This window comes from Coturnix japonica, chromosome 11, assembly GCF_001577835.2.
Source record: "Coturnix japonica isolate 7356 chromosome 11, Coturnix japonica 2.1, whole genome shotgun sequence".
In the NCBI taxonomy this organism is placed as follows: Eukaryota; Metazoa; Chordata; class Aves; order Galliformes; family Phasianidae; genus Coturnix; species Coturnix japonica.
In genome coordinates this window covers 13171040-13193233 of record NC_029526.1, presented here as the reverse complement: position 1 = coordinate 13193233, position 22194 = coordinate 13171040, and the positions used below count along the sequence as shown (strand labels likewise).

Sequence of the window (22194 nt, the reverse complement as noted above, 5' to 3'; positions counted from 1 at the left end):
ACTGATTTGTTATGAATCACTGATGTTCCATCAATTAATTTCATTTAAACAGTTGAAGATTAATGAAAGAGTTGAGGCTTTTATCTGCAATGACTGTGGACTGCATTGGAGCCAGAATTCTAGTGGCAAAATTCCTGAGCTAACTGGTTTCCACTTTCAAGTTAAATTTTAAAAACCATTATGATGATTAATCCTGGCTAATTATTGTTGTCGTGAACATTAAACCAAGTGTGAGGCCTCCAGACTGTCTCATGCCATGTTGCTTCATTGATTACATTGTTCCCTCCTTGAAATATGTTGTTCTGGGGACAGCAGCAAACTACAGCCTTCACGACTTGTCCTCAAGTGCTCCTAGAGTTAAACATCAATTTCTTTTTAGATTTGGGGAAAAATAAGAACAAAAAGTCCAAAAAGAGAATAAAGATGATCACGTGGAGCTGGACATTGCCTCTGCTCACATTTGAGCCCCCTCACATTTTACTTGTAACACCACTACTGTGTGCAGTTGCCTCTGGCAAATGCTCCAATACAGCTTCACAGCACTGCCAGCATCTGTACCCAAGAGTTTTGCCATGATTAAAGCTAATGTAAAAAGTCAGGGGGATGGGGAGTGATGTAGCATTCACCTGGTAGTTGATGGAGAGAGCCTTATGGCTGTGAGAGAGCTGCATCTCTTGGAGTTGCTGGGTGTTGATGTAATCAAAAGGCTAAAACTGTGTATTAGGTGGTGGAATTTGATCTTCAACATGTAGGGGCAGATTTAATAAGTAGCATACCAAGGAGTTTGTCTGTCGGATTCACATGACAATATACCACTGCTTGGGAAACGTGTAGGACATGCGATGAAATGCCGCCTTGGGAAAACAATAGTGTTCTCCAAAGAAATGAAGAGATATTAATTTGGTAAAATTGCATAGATATTTAGTAGGTGCAACTCTCAAACAGGAGCCAGTGTTTTCTTTGTTAGGTCCTGTCAGTGACAGCAAATCAATCACAGTGGACAAACTTGAATTTCAGCTGGTAGATCCAGTCTCCATTGCACCTGTGCTGTTCCCTCATTGCTCTAAATAGAACACGGTGGGTTAGGTTTCTTTTTTTAAAGGCAGCTTTAAGAGATGGATGATGCACTTAAGTCAAAAATGAAATTTAAATAAGTATGAAACTGCGGTTTATAATAATAACTTGGGTGCATCTGATCTACAAATTAAACACTTGTATGTCCTTTGGGACACCTATAGAGGAGGTAAACAGCAGAGGTGTTGGCCTGCTTGTCTTCCATTAGAAAAAATGGGTGGAGATTTCACCCTATTACTTAACTGGGTGGCTGGTGCTGCAGGGCATCTTTATTAGTCTGCTACTAATGGGAGCAGTGATGGGAACCAGGGCAGGAAAATGCATTTCTATGACTAAGTGAAGGATGTAACCTCAAATTTCATACATGGATTATTATAGTGAAGCTGTTAGCTATTTGTCATTAACCAAATGGTTATTTAGACAATCCGGGAAAAAGAATTAAGTTGTCATGGTGTGAAAATGGCTGAGAAAACTGATGCCTAAAACCTAAAATATGTTCCTCTAGACAACAGAAACTGTTTGGAAAGAGTAAATTTTCTTCTATATTGTTTGCTGAGGAGGATGTTGCTACAAGTCCTTATGCTGCATAGCTCTTGCAGCTCTGACAGAGCAGTGTATCCTATGAGCTGAGTCTTTGGCTGAATGCCTGACTTTTTCACTTCAGCACTCAGACACAATGCTGATGGGCATGTGAGATGATTGGATCTTGCCATCACCATCCTCTACTTGTCCAGGGCCTAAACTACTAAGCGTTCATCATCCACCACCTTGTACCTGGTAGCGAGAGATCCAGAATTGCCCTGAAGAGGGGCAATTCTGCTTTGTTTTATTATGTATGTAATACTTGTTTTATTTCTCTCTTTTTATCTAGAAGTGTCACAGCCTATAGTATGTGCGGACCTTGCTGCTCAGAGCTAATTTGCGTGGGGTGGTTGAGGCACAAGCCATATGGCTTTAAGAAATCCTTCTGCATTGCCTTGGAGGGTGTTACCTGTTGCTGCTTAGTAAGTGTTTGCTTCTTTTCAACACTAATCTCTCACAAAATGTTTAACTTAAAAACCTCGGAGGCTGACAGAATTGAGAGAAACTGGCAGAGCCAGCTCAGGTTTGGTTTCTCAGCTGTGGTTGCCCTTTCCCTGGGGGAGGCATGAGAAAAGGCTACTTTTGGGAAGACATGCAATAGCATATTACTTCATTTTGTTCATCTCTGGAGCAACTCCTGGACTGGGAGTCTATCCCAGATCTGTGTGCTACAGTGTAAGGGGAACGAGGAGATCCTGTTATTCTTTAATTTCCTTTGCAATTGTTTTTTTTTTTTACTTTGCTCACCCAGTGTTAGGTGGTATTGGTTTGGATTCCCAATAGGGTAAGTATGGCTTTTCAAACCCAAAGTTAAAGCAGGAACAGAGGAGTTTCCCAGCTCCCAGACAGACTCTGCCTGCTCCTCACATGAGCCCAACAATGAAGGCTGAAGCCATATATCTTTCCCCTCTCCATCCCTTTGCACTCCGGCATCTCTCATGTTGCTGATACCCTTTTATCCTCTGCTTCTGCACCATCCACACATCCTCTAATAATAGCTTTGTCTTCCCTCCTGCTGCCCTCTTACATCTCCTGCTTTTAAGTACCTCAGAACCCTCCTTGTGCCTGGTTCTTGCCTTTCTCTTCTCATGATCTCCTCTGTCTTCAGTTGTCTAAATACAATTCAACTGTATTACAGTCTCATGATTTAGCAAAATGAATGGGTGGGTGTGCAAACAAGCTCATGACGTGGCTCTGCTCTAATCTTTCTGATAGGTTTTCCCTTTCTTTTCTTCTTTGTTCATGGTTGCCCTTTAGTGTGCTCCTGGAATTTCCAACACAGATGATAAATTAGGACAGTGGGGACTGTAAAAGATAATTTAATAATAGAAATGAAATAGGAGGCCACGTCTTTAGCTGGAGTAAATCAGCTGCTGATCTAAACCAGCTGGGGATTTGGCCCACTCTAAAATAAAACTATAGGATAGGAAGAATCCATATAATTATTCCCAAAAGAGCACTTTTGTCATGATGCCAGACTGATGTTTCTATTCTTGTTTTTAAAATAATGTCTTTTAGAAAGTGATTGTCTCATTATTGCCCACCTGTGGTCACAATATTGGTTCTTCCCAAAGTGAACATGCCAAGTCCTTAAGGCACTCAGTGGTGGCTCTTAAAATGGCTCCCTTCAGCACCTGGAGTTTCTCTTAAAAACTGTAAATCCAAAAAGACACGAAGCCCACATTTGTTTCACAGCCTATGTCTCAGCAGCCACACAACACTGTACCTCGGAGTTTAGTGACTCACAGTCAGATTCTGCCTTAAATTCCACTTTGTGGTTTTGAGTTATTTACCTACCTGAAAAAATCACTTTAGGTTTAAGTTTGAACAATTAAACCTGCCCTCCTGCTAGAAGAGAGATTAACAAAGGCTTTACATTACAGGGCTGAAGAAGTCTACTCCTAACTTATACGAAATTATTACTTATTTTTTACTTGGTCCATGTCCCTTATGTTGTGGTGGGAAGATGTATGGATTTTGTTCATGCAGTGTATATGTGTGCACCCAACATACAGCACTGAGATGCACTCCAATGTTTTCTTGAAATTTCATGGGAGGAATCCTGTTTTTCTTCTAACAAAAATACTGCTTGTAATTATAGCTGATGTCTCTCAGTTCTTGCTCAGCTTTGGGTTATTTCTTTGCTTTTTATTTTCCGTAAATAAAAACCTGATAATTTGTCTTCTGAGTGCTATGATGGCTGAGTTTTCTAGAGGGCAGTCTGAAGTCTGCTATTGCTTGCAATCTCTATCAAAGTGCAAACCAAGGAGATCATCTTTAACAATCATTAACAGCAATGCTGGCATAAAGGGCTAAGTCTAGTAATTGTATTTAAAGAAAAAATTAACGACTGTCACTGTAGGCTCGGTTCGGCCTCACCAGCCATGACATGTCCTTTCTTGCATGTAGCAACAAAAATAGACCCAAGTGTGAGGGGGAAAAAAAAGAAATAAAAGAAAACAGAATTTGCTCCCTATTAAGCTGCTGAAAAGCTTAAACCCATTTCTATTCCAGTTAGTAGCTAAGTGAAAATGTAACTGCTTTATATATTTCACTAGAATTAAACTTAAACCTACAGAATTAGGTTTATTAATTTCTGTCAGTGCTCAATGGGGAAATAAGAGTGCCCATTCATTAAGAATACACAATTACTGCAGACAAAAATGAAGCACAGTGCTATTAACCATAATAAAAATGTTGAACACTGTGGAAATTTTCATTAAATAGAATCTATTCCTTATATGACTCTACTTAATCCTTTCTGTCTTTTTTTTCCCCCCTTTTGTTTTCTCCAACTAATTTTATTTTATTACTTAGCTTTTATATATGTTTCCTAATGTAATTATGATTAAATATATATATATATATATATTTTGTAATAAACAGTATTATTTCATTAAAAAAATCTATTCCTACTCTTAATTCTGTAAAAAGTAGTCTTTGGGAGATAATATGAGCATTAAGTAGAGTTTCATTACTATTGTAGCTCATAAACATAAAAGAGGAGTAACAAATAAGAAAGAAAACTGTATCAACCTATCCACTGAACTGTAATTGACTTCACTGGGCAGATCTGTAAGGAGAGCATTGTTGAACCAAAATAAATCCACAGAAATCTACTACAAATAAAGATGGTGGTGCTGTCAGAGAAGAAATAGATGTTGTAGGTGGGCTGTACGTGTTCGGGCTTTCCTAGAAGCACTGAAAACAAAGTAATTCTGTATGAAGGAAGTGTTCTCTGATGTTTATTATCTTCTCATAACTTTGAGAAGTGATCGATCCTCCATCTAGACTGAGATGCTTGTAACAAACAAGCTGCCATCTGAGGGACAAAGCTTTAATTGCTTAGGAGGGAACAACATTTAGTAAATATGATATGGATTTGTTGGTGACTTTGGCTCATGAAAGCCTATTGAAGCCAATGGGATTATGAACATTTCCAATAAATAAGAAATTGTTTCTAGGTAAGTTAGGAATGACTGTGACAGTGCCTGGTTCGGTGGATGACCTGCATTTCTTGCATAGAAATAAATTAATAATAAATAACCATGCCAAGTCCATCAAATATATTTATTTAACCTGTGGGCTACATTATTAAAGACCAGCTTAGGCATGTCAAAGAGGATTTTGCTCACATTCTTGTACACCAAGGCCCTGAGCAGTTTTCAGATTGCCAGTGCAGGCCCGCAGCTCCAGGTCTGCAGGTGAGAGCATAACTGCTGAGAGACCCGGGGCTGTGAGGCTCAGGGAAGAAGGGATGAGATGAACCTCAGAGTTCAGTGCTGGGCCATCGATGACCTGGAGCCAGTGGGCAGGGCCTGTAGCATGGAACATACATGCAGTGCAGTCCTGAGCATGAGTGAGAAATTACAATCTAATAGGTTCCTGTGTCATTGTTTATTGTGGAGTTCAGCCTTGGTTCTTCCCTGGATGCCTTTACTCCGTGAATGTCACAGGATAAAGAGATTTCCCAGGTTGGCATCTCTCTGCTCACCCTGGCAACTCTTGACGAAGTGAATGGGTATTTCTTAATTTATGCTTCATTGTCTGATGACCCCGGGAGCTTTCTTATACTTCACTTGCTTGTTATTTCTGTAGAAAATATTGTTTAAACGATGCACCCTGATTAACTAATTAAGGAAAATGATAGGAAATGAATGTGACTCTACTGCATTTGAGCAATGTGAGGCAAGTTATCTCAGTCCAGCTGGATGCATTGGACCTTCTGGGTTAAGACTTCTGCTCTTCTGTTGGTACTAACAGGTCTCAGGGAAGGATTTCAGCTGCCTCATTGTAATTTGTTGCTTGAAATCTTCTGTGGATACAATCAAATGGAAGCATAAATGATTTTTTGACCAGCTAGGGACAAATGACTCTTGTGCTCACAAATAAGGTAGGCTAAGTGCTGCCATTTGCACTTATGAAGGATTGTTATCAAAAGCCTTTTCAGAGTTGGTCAGATAGGTTATTTATAGATCTTTTTCTTGGATGACCTGATTGATGATATGCAGATGGTCAAGGGGGCATTAGCTTACTGTAAAGCCTTATTGTATCCAGAGCTGTTTGAAGTCTAGCTGCTTGTTTCTCTCTATTAATAGCACCTTTCAGTTTGGGCCTTGGTTGCAAGCTTGAATGTTCCGATAGCTTGTGTTTCTTTATCCCGTTTCCACCAGGGAGCTGAATGGGACACTTGTGTGACTCTGGCATTTAAACACTGGAAAAAAAAAGACACCCTGAGACAGTAAAGATGGGAAACCGTTATCTGTCTGCCTCCACATCCACCATTAACAGAGCACACAACTCCATTTCTGCTTCTTTCCATGTTGAGATGTCCTCTGCCATTAGAACTCTGAATTAGAGAGAAATTGCCATGACCTTTCTAGTTCTTGGATTTAATAATGGAAGAAGTGAGGTGTGGAAACATATAGATGGATTACAGCCAAAACAGACTGTTGTTGTGAGTAGTACTGGACTACTTAGCATTCTGTAAACAGCTTTAACATGGGACAGTAAAAACTGTCTATGCACTTATTACCTTGATACGGTTAACTAGTCAGAGTATAACCATGGAAGTATGAGTGCATTTCAATAAAGGCACAAAATGGCTTCATTTTCAAAGTACAGTAGTTCCCCTAGGTATTCTAAAATCTATTCTTCGGTAGACAAATATTCATTTTCTTTCAGCATTAATTGTAGCGTTGCTGCTGATAATGCTTCTTGCATTATACTCAGCTGCCTCATACTGTGGATAAGAGAAATCAGATTGAGAGCAAGAACAGAAAATACTAAGATTGCAGCTGCATCTCCTGGGGAAATTATTGCCATTTCAAATGTCAGTCAGCCTGATTCATTATTAAGGGGGAGCACAAGACACCTCCTGCTTGAAAATTGGTCTGCACAGAAATGGCAAGCTGGTTTTATTGTTACTATCCTGATGATGTAACCTTATCAAAATACGTGCAGGTTCTATTTTGTCTCCACTACAAGCATAACCTTTGGTATCCTGGGTAGTGGCTAAATTAATCCACTCCTTCAGAACAATGCGATATCAAACATGACAAAACCCTCCTGTTGTTAAAGAACATTTATCTGCTTTACTTTCATTTGCATTTTCCATAAATTGAGTAGCAGGAAGTGTGAAACACCTGAAGTTCAAAGTCTCTGGAATGCACAGATGTTGATTTTCATTATAGACTGCAAAGATTGGCTCCTAAGCAACACTGCAGAGATTTTTGTGTAACTTAACCACCTTCCATTGGTGTGCTGGGACTCTGAGAACTCTCCAAAGAGCAATACAACAGATTCCTGGAGGACCAGGAATGGCTGGTGTGCCAGAGTGAGAATTGAAGTTATTGTCAAGTAACCTTTTGATATCTGATGGGATATTTCCTCAGTTTGATTGGGCTTCTTTTTTAAAGATAAAGTTGCAAAATATCACAGTGCTTTTGTTCTTCCAATACACTTCTGCCCAAAGATGTAAAAGTGTGTTGGCAACTCAGACAGTGGGCTGAGCTTCTGTTACTTTGGTAGCACACTGGTATACGTGCACTCTGCTCCCACATGCCTTTGCTTGAGCTGCCTGCTTAAATTTTATCTTCTGACAAAATGGAAGAATGAAAATGCCCTGATGAACATTCACTGCTCTGAATATTGGGGATATTTTGCTGGGTTTTTAGGAATATTGCCTTACTAAACATGTTCACCCAGTATTTTGCGGCATCTAGGCTTACAGATCTATTTACAAAACAGGCCTGAGTCCAGATGAGGTACTTCATACTTGGTCTTACGTAGGGCAGTCTCAGGGTGTGTATTTTCAAGACAACATAGTTTTGTTTTTTAATCTGATGGGGAAAGCTGTCTCTGTGGCAAACGGGAGTTTCTGGCTCAAAACTCCTGCCCTCTTTGCCATCTCAAGCAATCATTGAAAAAGCAATCTCTGCTTAATGGACGTAAGTGTATATTCATATTTCTTGCCATGTAAGTGATAAGAATATCTTCTTGTCCTGAAGACATTCCTGTTCTGTTTCTGAAAGGAGATATTTGAACTGAGACTTCGGCATTGCAGGTACAGAGGAAATAAAGCAAGTCACTACTGACACATTTTTGAGCATCTTCATGTGGAGCTTAAACTGTTTCTGATTGCCCAGCACCTTAAATGTAAATCTAATATGAACACAGTGCTTGAATTGACTAATAAATTGAACTGAACTGAACTGAAATCCCACTCTGTGGTACCATTAATCAATATTTCTCAATTTTTCATTCTTCTTTTGATTGGAGAATTCCAAAGGCCAATTTCAAGCAAGATAGATACAGAGCTGCTTTGATGCTAAGAGGAGTGTAAAATTATCTTCTTTACTCGTCCTATGAAATTCTTGGCTTTAGCTGGAAAAATCCCTGCAGATGCTTCTGAAGGATTAACAGAGGTGTAAAATCTCACCTTGCATGAGAAATACGGTTTGCTCACTTTGTGACTTCTGTGCGATTTCATGGTTGTGAATGTTGACTATGTCAGACATTTTGGCAATATCTGCTGACAGAAGTCTGTATCAATCATGAGAGCAGTCCTGAGGACATGACCCATCCGCGAAGAGGAGATACAGTCTTGCATTGAATTACAGCCAAGAAGCACACAACACAATTGTGGCCAGGTCCACTTCGCACTTCACTGATCCTCAGCAGGTCGTTGAGGCCCATTTACATCTACTGGGGCAGGCAGAGGTTGGAAACTGTTTTGAGAGAATTATTGTTTAACTCACAAAATAAGGGCAGTATTTCCTTTATTTATAGTCTTTAGAGTGGATTACATTGGTAGATACATTTCTTTAGCTTGAAGAGATGTGGTAACTGCATTCAAGGTTACGTGCTTGTCCTTTTCTTTCAAGACGTTGTCGTGATGATCTCAGTTACCTTGCAGTGCTGTGCTGTTAAATCATCCAACAGGGAGTGATGTAACATCAGGCATGTGCAGAACCTGCTTGAGTGGTACATCAAATTGCTGTGCTGGTTTGTGGGGATGAGTCATAGGAGGAAGTCTCTAGAAGAGCGTTGCACAAAGCATAAGGGATCTGAGGTAAAAAATGTAAAGAAGAGTGTTGGGGTGAGGATGCTGAATCTTTATATACAGATAAAATAGTGCTGAAATGCTGATAAAGTGAACATCATTTCAGAGCACACGAAACCTACAATTTACATCAACTAAATGTGAAGAGGGAAAAGAACAAACACAAACCATTATGGAAACAAGTTCAGCCATATTTGTAATGAAGCAAATCTTGTGATGGTGCGTGCACATATTTTAGTGCATGCTCTGCAGTATGAGAACATCTAATTCTACTTGCAAGTCAGTAGTTTGCATATTTGTCTCAAATAATAATTGCATAAGAGCTAACTTACAAAGTATTTACTCATTTAGTTTTCTCTGTTGGTGGTGGTCCAGAGCTGCAAAGGCTTCCTGCAGCAAGTGCACATGCTGAGAGTGTATGGGGGCAACTTCTGCTACAGCTGAATCTCTTAGTTTTGGGGGTTTTGGTAAATCTAAAGCTTTGCCTGAGGAAGTCAGGTGGTTGAGTGATGTGCACAGAGACAACTGATAAGGGTCCCTTTCAGGTGCACTATTGCCCATTGCAAATTCCTTCCCATTTTCTTGGAAAGCTTTTGTTTTGTTGTGTTTTGTTTTTTCCTGGAATACTGCAAAAGTCACAGAGGTCTGAGGTCGGTCTTTCCCCTCACCAGAGAAGTGAGCAACAGTGCCATTAGCAGCGCTGCTACAAACTCTTCCTTTTTCTGACTGAAGGAGACTAAAGACCAACATCTTCCAAGTGACATCAAATAGGAAGTAATCAGTTATAAGTTTACAGTTCTGGAGACAAATATTGAAATGATTGCAAATATAAATATCTCCTGAGAAGTTTCTCTGTAAAAATAGCTACCAACATATCAGTTTCTGCAAGACAGGATATTTAAAAGAAAGCCCCATAAAGTGTTTTTAATGTGAATGTGAGAAAACGGAGGCTGGCTTTAGTTTGTGCCTGAAAGATCATTTCTGTGGGATACACCTGAATAGAATCTGCTTTTAGGAGTGGGACTGTCTGTAATATATCAAATAAAACATCTCGCTTAGATTTTTGTTCCTGTGGTCAAGTTGTTAAAAAGCTTTTAAATTTATGTTTTTGTTTTGGCAAAAAAAAAAATATTTTTTTTTTAAAAGAAATTGATGAAAAATAACGTCTGACAAGGCAAGTTGGGATGAATAGCTACAGATATATGTTGATTTTAGCCGTTGATTTTGAATAGCAATAAATCTTGAATTCTACCAACCCAAGTTATGGGAGGCTTTCAGCACAGTCAACCACAAAATGCTGTTGAACCACTCATATAGCATAATTAGAGCAGATGCTGGCGTAACATGCGACTGCTGTTCACGCATTATTGTGTAGAAACGCTGCCTCTTCTGTTTATTCGTTTGTTTTTTTTTCTTCCTTCCCTACCACTTACCAAGACAGCTGGGAAAAATGCTCCACTAAAACCCCAAAAACACACACTGCTTTTTCCAGGAGCGGCTCCGAGTGTCTGTGTGTATGATCAGAAAAGAAAGCTAAATGTTTTCTGGTGATGAGGGATGTAGAAGTGGCCAGAATTGGGAGCACGGAGGAGTATTGTGACTAATTACTATTTGAACGGACAAATACATGTTTTATTCCTAGCTTCCCAGTGACCAACAGACCTGCACTCTTGCCTCTTCTCTACTATTTCTCTTCCCGAATTTCTGCTTGGACAGGCTGGACTTTAAACCAAGCTGTGCAGGAAAGTCCCTTTTCACTCTCCCATGTATCAGATCAGGGCCCAGACCTGCAAGAGAAATCAGGTCAGCGCTACAGCATAAAGAATACGCAGAATGGTGGTAAGCTGAGTTTGGGGGAGGTTCATAAATTCATCTCCCTGAATACAAAGTATTTGGCTTTATTTTGTCTTTTTTTTTTTTTTTTTTGCTGGATTTGTTGCAAATGGTGTGGAAGGAAGCTCTCCAGCTGACAGGAGATCATTCAGCATTCGCTATTTAAAAACTTCCACCAAAATGAAGCGAAATCAGTTTGTTATTTATGAAGTTCATCTTACAAGTCGCCAATTTGGTGAAAACAGTTTCATTTTGCTCTGCGTTTTAAACCTGCAAATAGCTGAGTTAATTTAAAGAAAATGAGCCTTCTTGAGATGGCCTGCAATGGGGGAGAGAACTCCAACCCAACAGTACTTTAATCTAGAAGCCATCAAAGCCTTCTTGACACATGTATTATTGTAGGGCTCAGAAAAAATAAACAGTTTATGTAGAAGATTAAGAGACAGTTTGGATTTTGCTTTTGACATATCTTGTCTCCAAATCTGAGCTGAGGATTTATTAGAACACTATCATGTCAAAGCTACCTCATTTATATGATAACACATCTGTAATGTTTTACAAGTGCAGCAGTCCTCGTTCAGAATGTTGCTTTTTAAGTCCTAAATTACAGTACCTGGAGAGGTATGCATAATTATAGTGCGTGTTAGCAAATGATAGGATGCATTTTCCCCTAGGCTCTCTGCATTAATCATCAGCAGAGTGGGTGCAATAAAATCATAATTGCTTCTTCAAAAGTTATAATCTAACTTATACAACTTTAAGTTAGTTGTATAGCAATATGATATCGACTGTCATGTAGCAAGCCCGTTCCCTTCATTTCCTTAAAATTAAGGCAGTTGCACGGTGGTGAACTGTAATTAGCATCATTTTCATTTACAGATTTGGGTTTTAGATCCTCAGTGAGTGCATGATGGCGTAAGCTCCAAGCTTGATGAAACGATGCTGATTTACATGAGCTGAGGTCCTCTGGGCTCATCCCTGCTTATTTGGTAGGCTGCTTGCAGTCAGTTCTGTGGATGATTAACCTCTTCTCCCCCCTCTTTAACTAGAAATCCTGTCTGGAAAAAAACACAGTGCCAAGGAAAGTTGTTTTTTTATGTAAGAGTTCTGTTTAGTCTTCTTTTGCATAAGCATTTGATTCAAGAAAGGAAGACAAGAGGGAAGGCTTTGTTGCACCCTTCCCTTGCTCCCATCCATGCGCTCAGGTGGCTTCCCTGGTGTCAGCAGCGAGGGTGGTTTGACCTTGCTGTGATTCATTACAGAGATTTAAGCTATCAGGAAACCCAATCCCGCCCTGCCTCCGTGGCTGAATAGTTTCATGATAGTTTTGCTTCCTGAATTCACTCATTTTAGTCAGATGAACGCTGGTGATCCTGTGCAAGGCTGTATAATAGCTAAGTGTGGGATGGCTTCATTTAAAGATACTTACATTAACTGTCATAAACTCAAGCCTACAATCAAAGATCAAAGCAAACCTTTAATTATTTAGGAAACATCACTGATGTAATCAATATGACTTACAAAAACAAATGTTTAACTCTAATTCATTGCCTCTTCAGCTGATACTTATACATGACATACATATGTACACACACACACATGTATATATATATGCATGCATATACATATATATACATAAAATCAATCTTATATACTTTGAAGTTTGGCCAACTTTTCAGCATGGTTGCAACACCCGTGTGTATAAAGGCATGTCCACAGGGCTTATTGCAGGGGATGTGTTTCCAAAGGACTCAGGAGGTTAATGGTTGCGATAACAAAGCAAGTTTTTTCAGTTTTGCACAATCTTATTCCTTAAGATCAAGTCTGCAAATTAAGATCTAAACCTACATATTGAAGGCTGGATCCAGCAAGCTAGGCATCCTGGCTCCAATCCAGGAAAGCACTTAAATATATGTTTTAACATTTGGTGCGTGACTTGTTACGGTATGACTTCAGAGAGACTTCTTTTGCTTAAAATTAAGCACATGCTTAAACACTGTGTTGTATATTCAAGTAAGCCATGTAGAAATGGTTGGGCCACTGCCAGAGAGCAGCACTTTGTTTCTTCACTGAGCAAATAGAATCATAAAGTAAAAAGAAATCACAGCGGAAGACTCCACCTTTTCTAAATAGTGTTTCCATTGTTGGTTTATGTCCGCTTCGCACAGGAACACAGAAATTCACACTTTTTTTTCCAACCCTTTAAACACTTGGAGAAATGTGTGATAGGAGCTGTAACACTGAGGCCAAAGGAGAGGTGCTTGTCTCCTGTCTGCCCTCAGCCTCTCCTGTGATGCTCCTGTGAATCAAATTCACTATGGACATTCACAGCATTGGAACAGGTTGCTCAGTGAGGTTGTGGATGCCCCATCCCTGGAGGCATTCAAGGCCAGGCTGGATGTGGCTCTGGGCAGTCTGGTCTGGTGGTTGGTGACACTGCACACAGCAGGGGGTTGAAACCAGATGAACAGTGTGGTCCTTTTCAACCCAGGCCATTCCATGATTCTTTGCCTTGGATGGATAAAATTGAGGCTATGGCAGTTCTTCACATCACGTGCTGAAACACTTGGAGAGGCAGTTGAGAGGTGCACACAAGTTACGCTCAGCCACCGTTTGCATCCAGTTTTGCCCTTCCATGAATTTGCTTTTATTAGCATGGCGATTACAAACTTTAATACTTGATTTGCGTGGGATTAAGCTGCATGATTGTAAAATGCATTCTGTTCTAAACAACTTAATTCCTGAAAAAGGGTTAGAAGCGCACAAAAATAATGTTTCACACCAATTGAATTATTTGCTGTAATGCAGAAAATTGAAAGGTATTCTGTGCCGTTTGCTACCCTGTTCATTATTTTTGGAGGAAATTGTCCTTAAAGATACAAGACTTTCCACCAGTAATAGAAAACACAATAAATAGAAGGCGCAGATTAATCAGGATGTCTTCACTTAATTTCATAAGGCTTTCAAATCTTTTGGAGATCTGAATTGTGTTTGAGTCTTTGACCTGCTGGTGTTAATAGCCAATGCTGTTAAGCAACCAGATTTCTCAAAATTAAAAGAAGTCTTTCATTAGCAAGAATGTACTCTGTGGTTGTGCAGTTGAGCACCAAGTGCAGTTTGGGAGAAACTAATCTAGGAAAAAAAAAATACCAAACCAACCCACAAGTTCTCATCATTTTTGTAAGCAGCAAAATCAGTGTTAAGTTACTTTAGAATGCACCCCAAGTCACAGCAAGCTGCTGTGTATCAGGGCACACGGCCTCCTCCAGAATCATGCTTATCTTTAAATTTTCCTTTCATAAACAGTTGGCAAATGTGACATCCATTTAAGCTATAATGACCACATTTAATTTTCATTTTAAATTTATTCTGTTGCTATATATTGGTATCCTGGCTGATGCCAAGTCAGCCAGCCACAGGTCTGTTTTTCATTTATGCACTGAACTTCTTTAGGTTAGACATGCTCAAGAGTCCTGGTGTAATGCGTAACCCTAATTATAACTTAGAATTAAGCTACTGCTGACTGCAGCATTTTAGGCAGGGAAATCAAAGAATGTATCTGATGAAAAACACACAACCCCACCCCTCAATACTGCCTTATCTTTATGCATTTTTTATGTTAACTTTTTTAAGATTGAGTGCATAATACAGCTATAAAACAGCAGTTTAGATAATCCAGTCAGTCTGTCAGTTTATATACGTCTACTCCAAGCTTAAAGGTTTTCTCTTTACTCTGAATTGGGCCTCTCTTCTTATTAAAATGCTGCAAGCTTTTAAGAGATTGTAGTATCACAGTATCGCAGACCAATGATAGCCCAACGTAGTAATCTATCATTACGTTGGACCTATAGCTGTGCACTATAAAACTGCATTGCTGTTTACACTGGTTGAAATGTTTTTGAAGAATGTTTGGCCTTAGATGAGAAATTCCTTTTCAATCATGTAGAACTTTGATGGGGAAATTCCTAGAATGTTCTGACAAAAATGGCTTTGTTTACTGTAGCAAAACTTTAAAAATCCAATTCAGAACACAGCTTATTGTATTGAGGATACAAATCTTGGGCTTCCCCCACATTCATATAGAAAGTAAGTATTTTTTAAGTACGAGCTCTTGTGATCACATCAAGTATGTCTGAGTTTCATATATTGGGTTGACTTGTGGGTAACTGAATGGAGAGGAACAGTAGGGTAGTATCATCTGGGTCATTGCTCCCAGAACAGCCCTGTTGCTGTTAATAGGAGCATGTTTTTAGAGAGGGGGATGATTAATTCAGAACTGATGAGCCACGCTTCATGGGTCAGAAGGAAATGTGGCCTGGGGAGATGCCACAGCCATGAAAAGAAGATCAAGACGAAGACTGATGAGCTAGGAGGAGCATTGTGCTCCAGTGGGACTCTAGGACATTGTGCCTAAAGCTTGAGGCAGTAGCAGGGATCAGAGGAGCATCATACCCTGTAGTAATTTGCAGAAAGCCAAAACTTTGTGTATGAAATAGAGAACAAGTGAAAGTCACTGTGAGATACCTCTGTGCACCTGCTTCTGTGCTCTCCCTTTGCTTACCTTTCCATGTGTTGCCACAAAAATAAGGGATTGCTGTTCCCCTCTTCTTCAAGAAGGCTTGCAGATAGTGCACCTTATGCCCAGTCCTTGGTGGCATTCAAGGTCAGGCTGGACAAGGCTTCCAACACCCTTATCTAGCTGTAGATGTCCCTGATCATTGCAGGGGAGTTGAACCAAATGGCCTTCAAGGGTCCCTTCCAACTCAAACGATTCTATGATTTGAATCCTGCTCACAGAAGAGTAACACCTCAGTTTCCTTAGAATTGGTCCGGACATTTTCTGGGCTATGTGGTTGGGGATGATGATCCCTTGCCACTGAAATATGAGCCTGTGTACTTCAATTCCTATAATGGTTCTTATGCTTGAGTGCCATCCGTAGGAGGCTAGTCAGTAAGAGTTATGCTCTGTGTGATAAAATACTAATGTTTTTCTTCTTTGAGAACAAAAACATGAAAGAATTCTGGGCTTGTACTAGCATTCCACTTGTTCTGCGTGGGCATTCAGCAGGACTGCCAAGAGTTGGTGAGATTCACAGCCCCGGTGTAAATGAAAGGAGACAGAAGCAATGGAAAAATGGGGTGCGTGAGCCCAGGGGCTTGTCCACGCACAACAGCAGCATCAGTTCAGCTGCAAAATCCAGTTAGCTAAACCAGCACGAGTCTCTGATTGGACACACTTAAATTGGTTTATAACCAGCTTACATCAAATTAGTTTAAATCAGGAGGTTACTGTAATAGCTGCATCAACCTCTAATTGTCTAATTTTTGGATAAGAGAGTTGCAAGCCAATAGCCTTTCCTCCACACATGCTTTTGTGCCACTTTAGATCAGTTTAAAGGTTGTTAAACTTGTGCAACTTTCGTATGCTGGCCAGCCCTGAAGCCCAAAGTTTGAGCTGGGGTGGGGAATGGGCTCTGGGACAGCTGGGTGCTGCAGCATGTTTCCTGAAAGCCAGTGGAAAAGAAGACTCCAGACGCAATAAAGCAAGAATGAGACACAAGGCAGTAATTACTTGGAGCATTTATTGCTCTGTATGAGGAAAAATACTAGGTAAAGACGTTCTGAGCTTAGAGCTGCAGCCCGGGAGCTTTAACTAGCTGTGCTCACAGTGTGAGCAGGTCACACACAGGCTGCCTGAGCCAGTGTGGCTCATGCTTTGGTGGACTGAACTGGAGCAGTATTCAGCTTCTTCAGGTTTAACCAAAGGATAAGGACCCCCAGCAGGAGAGGAGGGGGCAGCAGGACTTGTTCCATCCCGCGAGCCACTCAGGAATGAGCTGGAACAGGAAATATTGCTGAACTTTTAATATATATTCATGGCGTTTCAGAGCTTTTTGGAAAGGCAGAGAGACCAAAAAGGCAGGCGGCTTGAGAGCATGACTTTGTGGGAATGAAGTCAACAGGAAAGTGACACTGCACGTGGGGTTATCTCAACATTTCTGCAGCTAAAAATGGTCTAAATTGTTTTCTAAAATGTGCTTTTACAGAGCAGAGAGAAAGCCTCTGATTTCAAGGGCTCCTAAAATACTTCTGGAACGAAACTCTCTGAATGTTCTGTGGGTGTTGATCGCTGGAGTGCTCAGTAGTACTCGAGCTCTGAGTTCACACCATTAAAGCTTTGTCGACAGTATTGAAAGCAGTTCTCTAGCACTGAAGCAAACTCAAGAGGCTGTATTTATGTTCCCAGGCTGACTTTAGGGCTGTTGCTGGCAAGCTGTCAATAATGAAACTTATTAGGCAGGGAGACAGCTTGGAATCAAGAGTTGTTTGAGCCGTTTGCTTATGAATGGGACACAAAGGTGAACAGAATGAACTTTCGGCTTGTTTAGCAAACGGCAACACAGCGTAAGATTTCTATCAAGGTTCCTCTGTTCTGAGGGCCTCACTGTGAATGCACCAGGTAGCTTTGTCATGCAAAATCCTTCTCAAGTCTATAAGTATATCTGCAGAAACTATTTCATAAGAAATAAAAGGGAAAATCAGGTTTCAGTTCTACCCTCTTACTTTCCTTGAATGTTGGGGAGAACAGGGAAGTACTGTTTTCCCTGCAATAGGAAAAGTAACGATGCTTTTCACATGAATGAGGCTCGTGGATGTTTTCATACTTAACAAAAGTGGGTTAAGAGGCTGTGGTGAGGAGTATTGTACCTGGTAATTATTATGTTGTGTATTACCACCAGGTAATCCTAGCGGATTGAAGAGCAACGAATTTTGGAATAATATTTCTGCTGAAGTGTAACTTGCAGAGGAATTAAAATAGCTCTCAGAAATTTGATGTCCAAAGGAAAAACAGTGCTTAGAGAAAGGAACGGTCTACTTGTGTGAGAAGTATATTTCTTACAGCATATGAGCCATGCTTAAAGGCTGAAGTGGTCCAAGGGAAGAATATGTGAAAGAGAAATGAATAGAAAATGAATGGACCCCCAAGGGGTCTGACTAAAAACTAAATCACAGTTTTTTTGGGAACATTTCCTTCTCTCCAGATGGTTATGTGTTAGGCTAAGGGGAACTTGTTATTAAACAAAGATGAGCAACTGGCTTACCGTGTCTCATATTGTGATTCAGACCTCATATACAGTCACAGCACTTGATGTATAGCCGGTACCCTACTTATTAGAGATGGATGGCTTTCCAAAAGCCCTCTAAATGTAAGTTTTAGTCAGCCCTCAGAAGGGCAGCAGATCTGATTATAGACATACAGTTTCTGGATCACAGTTGTGGTGATTTGTTTTGTTTCAGATTTCACTAACTCCAGCGGGGAGCCTACCCTCCTCAGTTAATGCTAGGAATGGTCTTGGCCCCTTTTGTTTGCAGTGTGAGGGCTGGTTGCCAATGTGCAGTTCTAAAGTCACATTTTCACTTGCATTCTGGGCAATACCTCCCACATTTTGGACTCTGCAGTACTCAGCGTAAATGGTTCCTTAGAGCTACTTTGGCAGCCAAAAAGAGCAATATTGTATTTAATTTCTGGCACTGCCACTTACTGGATTGTCAACACAGCTGTAGCAGACCTCCAGGTCTGGTTATATCTGGCTAAAGCAGAAGATCACTACATTTCAAGATTGGACCCTGTGTAATCCATGACACTCAAGATCTGGTCTGGGGTAGCTGAGCAGAAATGTAGCTCCTTTCTGCCAAAGGCATTTCATCAGTGAATTCAACATTGTTCTGGAGGAAAGCAGGAACAAAGCTGAATTCCTGGAGAAGTCAGCCCTTGTGAGGCATTACCTTCTTCCAGTGGGGTCTACCAGAAAGGTCTGCTGTGTACAAATCAAAACTTCATTTTCTTGAGAAAAGAGCAAAACCTTCAAGCTCAGGTAAGCATACTGTGCTCATGAAGTATTTCTATATGCCCACCAGCCCTGCCCCCAGCAACACATTTCTGCTTCCTCATAGGTGCAGATGCCGTTGTTCATGTGGCTGTGTAATGTGATGTATCAGAGCACTGATGTGGTTGGGATCTAATTGCAGAGTCGTTTTTTTTACGTTCACTCTGCACAAAGGTAGTGGTGTGAATATGTTGGAGGCCTGGGAACCACTCATTTTACCAGTAGTAACCCTTATTCACCTTGACTTGGATTGTGTCCCTACCACAACATTAATAACGTAGCACGCTCAAAGAAAGAAAGTACAGAGCACGTTTGCTACCAAGCTTCCAGTAACGCTTCCCTAGTGGTGCCACCACAGGAGTAGGTCCGATTTATGTCCAAAATGAGCATTTCAGAAATCATTTTCTAGGCAAAAAATGTCACATCTTTCAAGATCACTTTCAGCCCCAAGAAGCTACCCAGGATAATTTATACTGGTCCTCAGTAAACTCAGAGACATGAGAAATCCCTTGAACACGGGAGTTTCCAGGAATAATGTCTCCCTTGGCTTAGCTTGGCATGGGTGGTGGCAAACTCTGTAATACGCTGATGCTGACGCTGTTGAAAGTTCCTTAGGGGTCTGCTTTAAAGTACAATGCAGCACACGCAAGAACTTTGTTTGCTGGTTTAAAAAGTACTGCACTGTTGGCAGTAAGGAAAAATGAGCCCAACCAAGCTGAGCTCCATCGTATTGCTGAGTAAAGAAAGAACATGGGACTCTGCTTCTTGCTGAGCTCCACTGCATATTCCTGATTTAAAGGTTGGCAACCCTGCCCATGGCAGGGGCCTTGGAACTAGATGATCTTTGGGTTCTTTTCCAACCCAAGCCATTCTGTGATTCCATGACTTCCAAATGCCTCTGTTTGTACAGTGAGCTGTTTCTCTGGGTCCTGTCAGGATAAAATACCATTAAAGATCAAGCCAAGCTGTCATACAAAGATACCACTGGGGTTGCAAATGCCTGTGCACCCCAGCATTGGGGATTTGGGCCAACACAGCTATTGGAACTGATGCTTTCTGGAAATTCAGCAGTGATCTACATAAATCTGTATGTCTGATACCAACCAGGAGAAGCTTGCTTACTGTTACCAGAGATTATTTTTAACCTTGGGCCAACCTTTGGTGCATCAAAGTTTCTCTTTCCTGTGTCAAGAAGTGACACAGATTCAGAGTGTAAATTGCACTGCAGAACACTCTCTGCCTCATGAATCATCCGCTGTTATGCTTCAGGAATGGACAAGCCAGGAAAGTACTGCAAGGAACAGGCATTTCTTGTGCTGTTCCCATACTTCCTGGTGTACTCTGCCATGTGAATCTGCCCTCCTGAAATCCATAAAACCCACAAGCAGGCTCGCAAGCATTTAATTTGAAAGATCTCTGTTTAAATCATTTTTGACTTGTGCCAGGACAAGCCTGTCCTCATGTTAATTATGTTCTAAGCACACAAAGAGAGCTAGCGAAAACATCGCTTCATAACCATTTTTCTTTTTGTAAACACAACGCACTTAGATGTGCATCATTTAATCATAACAGAGCCATATGCATGCAGCTTAGCTCTTGTGGAAACCAAAATTAGCTAGAAGACATTTTGGCCAATTGCTGAAATGTGTGTGTATGGGCGAAAGTGCTCCAAGCATTCCAGATGGGTACAAGCTCCCAGGCCTTGCAAGAGTAGAAGAAAGTTCATGGCAGGAGTGCTCCTTGCACTGGCTGCACTGCATCAGATACATCCTAGATGCAATTTGAAAGTGAAGCTCACTGCCTGGTGGGGTTGTTTGCTGGCTCTAGAAGCTAGTGGGTATAGGTCAAAGATGAATCTCATTTACAGGCAATTTTTGGGGTGTGTATACCTTGTTCACAAAGAGCTGCTTCAGTTGTTTCAACATGACTCTTGAAATAAAGCAGTGTTTCTTTATTAGACATTTTTGTATCTTGCAGATATTAAGAGCAAATATAATAACGAGATTTAAACCGATTCACCTAACTAGGCTGTGCTTTAATTTGCATGCTGATCTCAGTATAACACTGGGTGCCTTGAAAGATCTGGGTAAGGTGCATGCTCAAGTCAGTGTCTTAATAAGTGTTAGTGAACAGTCACAGCAGTTGTTACATCCAGAGGAGCCTGCTGTAGCATGCTCACCAGGAGCTCTAGGGCTGGATGCTGAGCTTGCAGTCATGTTTTGCCAGCAGGACTTTGCTGCAGTCAGGGGAGCTGTGTTCCAGTGGGAGCTGTGCCTGAATGAGTCCATCCTCTTTTGGTGCTCTTGGATATCCTGCTGTGCTTCACTGCCAAAATCCAACTGATGGAGAAAGAGCATGGTGAAACCAAAGGGCATTCCAAGAAGTTCCTAAAAAGCTTTGGATAAGTTTAAGAGAACCGTGTAACAATCTCTGGGTAGATATCCTGTCACCATCCCACCTTCCTGTATTAAAGCTGTCAAAACTCGTTGAGAAAACTTTTAAGGAGAAGTTACTGATGCAGTTTTAGTTTCCAAAATGCTCATTGCTAAAAGGGCAAATACACTCAGTGCTGCTTGGCTGAAACCATTAATTAATGGTTGGTTACAGAACTCTCAGTGGCTATAGAGTTGCAACACAGATTGGCAGAGGAAATAAACATTGAAGGCTGCAGCCCATCTTGCAGCCAGCTGTGGGCCACCAGCTGAATGCTCCCTCGCAGGGATAATGCGGAACATACCTTGGTGAGATCAAAAGGTCTGCTGCCACGATCCCTTCCTTTGGGTGGGATTCTGCTGATTTTTACAGTAATTACTTGTCCCACAATCAGTTTGAGAGACTTAATATTTTTTTCCTCTGGCTACTGTGGGTTTTTGTTATCCAAGCAGGCCCCATCCTGCAGGGCTGGGCGGGTACTGCCAGAAGCAGTGGTTTATACATGATGCCAGATGCACGCAGCTCCAGCACTCACAGCTGGTAATGCTGAGGCTCCTGTGGACGAAGAACAGCAAAACAGAGAGAGGAGGAGAGGAGGAGGATGATAAGGAAGAGGAAAATGATGAGAGAGGAAATAGAGAAAAACAGTGAATGAAGCAGAAGAGGAAAATGAGGAAGAAGACATTGGTGAAAGAGAAAAGAGAGTGCAGCTGGGGAAAGGAAAGCGACTGCTGATATCTTTATCCCTTCCCAGGAAGTTCAGTCTAGGAGCAGCTCCAGAAGGCAGCGCTGGTAACTGATGCTACCTGGCCTAGGTCT

The 22194-nt window shown here is 41.0% G+C and overlaps 1 protein-coding gene across 23 annotated transcripts in view; it reads left to right on the top strand.

The window, feature by feature from the left end:
* The window catches only part of MAF (MAF bZIP transcription factor), a 698813-nt gene that overhangs the window by 327383 nt on the left and 349236 nt on the right, over window positions 1-22194 (top strand). The window contains exon 10 of one of the 23 annotated variants that reach the window (XR_004308687.1): window positions 1946-2094. The exons of the other annotated variants lie outside the window; for them this stretch is intronic. The gene's annotated coding sequence lies outside the window, so the exon portion shown is untranslated. Of the gene's footprint in view, window positions 1-1945; window positions 2095-22194 lie in introns of those variants that run through there. 23 annotated transcript variants of the gene reach the window in all.